The sequence below is a fragment of the Nicotiana sylvestris genome, chromosome 2 (assembly GCF_000393655.2).
Source record: "Nicotiana sylvestris chromosome 2, ASM39365v2, whole genome shotgun sequence".
NCBI lineage: Eukaryota > Viridiplantae > Streptophyta > Magnoliopsida > Solanales > Solanaceae > Nicotiana > Nicotiana sylvestris.
The window spans coordinates 140,496,168-140,499,744 of record NC_091058.1 but is presented as its reverse complement, the minus strand read 5'-3'; the positions used below and the strand labels follow the sequence as shown (position 1 = coordinate 140,499,744).

Sequence of the window (3,577 nt, the reverse complement as noted above, 5' to 3'; positions counted from 1 at the left end):
AGGCAGAGTACATGGCTATTACAGAGGCTATGAAGGAGGCAATTTGGCTTCAGGGGTTGCTAAAGGAGCTTGGTATTAGACAAAAAAGTATCATAATTTTTTGTGATAGTAAAAGTGTCATTCAATTAGCGACAAACCAAGTTTATCATGCAAGGACGAAACACATTGATGTTCAATATCAATTCGTACGAGAAATCATAGAAGAAGGTGGAGTCACGGTGAATAAAATTCATACTACAGAGAATCCTGCTGATATGCTAACAAAAGTGGTGACTGCGGTCAAGTTTCAACATTGTTGAACACTGAAGATTGAAGATGAAGACACAACCAAAATTTGTTATTGAAAGAAAATTGAAGATGTGGAATTTTGCCAAGGTGGAGATTTGTTGAAGTTGTCAAATATCCCACATCGGTGGTTGACACTTTTGTTTGGGAATTTTTCTCTATAAAAGGAGGCCTAATGTTTAGGATTTATACACACCTCTCATTTGCCTTCTCATCTCCTTAAGACATTTGTATCTTCTCTCTTTAGTATTATTTGACTTGTATTTTGGAGTGGAATAAAATATTAATTGTGTCCGAGAAATTAGGCAAAATTGGCCGAACCTTGTAAATTCTAGTATTCCTTTTATTGTTGTATTATTGTCTTATTTATTATTTAGTGGCTGCCATAATTTTTGATATAGTAGTTGTGACTCATTCACACTATATACATTTGGCTTTCGCAACAGCCACCTTCATTTGCATGATCAAACCTTGAAGCTTCCCATTTTTCCAAACATAAAAACAGATTAGGGTTCTTTGACAATGATTTCCAAGTTACGTTTTTGGTAATGTAATGGTGACTAAATGTATGTCTTGTAAATCCAAAATCTTATCTTAGTTAGACTTGGTAAACTTAAACGTCAAGCATATTCAGCTAAATAGCACCATCGGCCGCTTCTTTCTTTTCTCTTTTTTATTTTCTTCCTTTGACATATCTAGTATGTACACTGGGTTATCTGTATAAAAAATAGGATCAGGACCGCCATTACTTCAAGAAACAGGAAAACATTCAACTATATTAATAAAAAATATAAGGAAAATTGATTTAACATATAGTATACTATATATAGACTTGCTTAACATGTTTAGCAAGCTAAGTAACATGCTTTATTTTCTAAGTTACTAATCATAGTATTTTTTTAAATGGTTATCTGTAATTATATTTTATGACTTAATGTTGTAAAAGTTCCTCCACACTGTCATTGAGTAGAAGTTAAACTCAAGAAAAACAATATCGATCATTCAGTGTCTGACAATTTAAAACAAGTGAGATCAGTAAACATATCGTTCTATTCATGTCCAACGTTCATTAGAGTGGTTATTAGACACCAAAAAGAAAGCAAAGAAACAAAAAGAACAGCAAAAGAAGGAATCACCGGCAAACTTTCATTTTTTCCCCCATGCATGCTTCTACTTTCTTGTACTATATCAGAAATTAAAAGGTTGAAGAAAGGGGAATCCTGAGCCAGTAATGTACAAAAAACCTCACCAGAATCTATATTCCGGAAAAAAAACCCTTCCTCATTAGAAAAAAAAAAAGGTTTCAAGTTAATAAAAAACCTAAGTGAACAAGCTCAGGAGTCTGGGTTGTTTTCCTTGATGATCTCCAAGACTACTCTCGAAACACGTAGTGGTTACAGATTCCTCTGAATTTCTTGACGGACTATACACGATTTCACTCTGAAAACCTCGTGTTAATAAACTGAGATCAAGATTTTCCAACTGCAACACTTTTGCTGCTGCTTCATCTGACGAACGACGCCGCTTTTGCATCTTCGATCGCGTATGATTTAGAAGCTTAAACACGTTTGTGCATTCAGATTCCTCATCAAGTTCTGATGACTTACCAAATAGCTCCGGTATCGGGCTTAACGTGCCGCCGCGGAGGACTGTCTCCACCGCCACTTGACAAACGTGCCAATTGCCGGTCCATAATAGTCCCACAACTCCGTTCACTGGGTTTACTGTCCTTCCAGCTGCTTCATATAGCAAGGATTGAAATAGACCTACCAATACATCCAATCTCTCATTTCAGAAACAAAAAATAGAAGAGAGATTAGATGAAGAAAACAAAAAGAAATTGAGTTTAATTAACTTGTGTACATGACAGTGTACACAAGTTATGCTAACAGTGCAAAAAAAATTATGCTCAGAGTGTACATACCGGGCCGTTGGTTTTCAGGGACAGCGGAAATGAAGGACATGAGATCGGCACGACCGAAGAACTTGGCAACAAAAATGGTGGCATGGCCTTGAGCTTCAGGAGTTTCAATCCATTGCAAACAGGGTCTAAGAATACAGTTTTCACTGCATCCCTTTCTAAGGACTCGACAACCATTACAACTCATGATTAAAAAATATATGGTATAGCTTATTCACTAGCTTAGGGCATGAAGAAAGATTAAGAGTTGTCAATAAGGAGGAAAGTGGAGACAAAGATCAAATTCTTTGCCCCAATACAGAAACTAAGCAAGAAATAGGAGAGAGAAGAAGAGTATGGACATGGCAAGGAGAATGAAGTGCGTACATATAAAGGAGTCTAACCATCAGTTTTTTTTTTCCTTTTGTCACTTAGACTGTGCAGTTAACTAGAGTTCATTTGTGTTAGTTCTTTTATTGCTCGGACCAAATTTTTTTTTTGAAAAAAGCTTTTTATTGCACCACTAGGAGTCATTTGACCGTGATTTTTTTCATGTCTTTTAGATGTTTTGAATTGCTAATTATCGTGATTTATAGTATTTTTATATAGTTTTCAAATATATAAATTTTGTTTGAAAACACTTAAAAAGTTTATGTCCAAATTTACGATAAAATTAAAAAATTTAATTGTCGAAATTCAAACTCCACCCCCAACATTAGGAGGGCGAGAATAATATATTTTGTGTGATTGCGTAGTGGATAGTATTAGTATGGGGTTGGGTAAAGTGGAGTTGGGGGGTGTGTATGGTTGGGTTGGATTCCCCAAGTATTGGGCGAAAGCGGCTCCGGGTCACCGCGGATGACAGCCCCTCAACCGTTGGATTCTCCTTTTCTTTTTATTTATCCCTGCTCATAGTATTAACTGATACCCTATAGCTTTCAAAATCAGAATTTTCCTATATGAGCACTCAATGTCAATTATTAGTGTAGTAATTTTCAATTTCTATTTTTCGTGTAAGTGCAGAATTTATTATCCAATAAAGAAGCAAGTGGCAAAATGGATGAGAACTAAATTGATCAAGGTGGCACGTACACACTGGTGGGTACAGTAGTACCAAAACAATTATGTCTCCAATATTACTACTAGTATATCATAGTTTCAGAATTTCTCTCTCTCTATTTTTTCTTATGCGGCAAATAAAAAATTATTTATTTTATGTGACCAAACAAACAATGTATCAATATTATGTTCGTGTAGTTGAAAAGTATTCATGGTTAATTTTACGTGTCATAGTATTTTATCCATTATATCAGTAAATTTATAAAATTATTTTTGTATCATTAATGTTAAAAATATTTTATCGAAAATAACAATTTTGTAGTTCTTGAGAGT

At 34.7% G+C, this 3,577-nt stretch overlaps 1 long non-coding RNA gene across 1 annotated transcript; it reads right to left on the bottom strand.

Annotated features, from left to right (window-relative positions):
- Nucleotides 1-1,312: 1,312 nt before the first annotated feature.
- Nucleotides 1,313-3,065, bottom strand: LOC104226794 (uncharacterized). Its single transcript, XR_011405497.1, has 2 exons — nt 2,210-3,065; nt 1,313-2,051 (listed from the first exon to the last, which is right to left on the bottom strand). It is a non-coding gene; the product is annotated as an uncharacterized lncRNA (long non-coding RNA).
- Nucleotides 3,066-3,577: the final 512 nt, after the last annotated feature.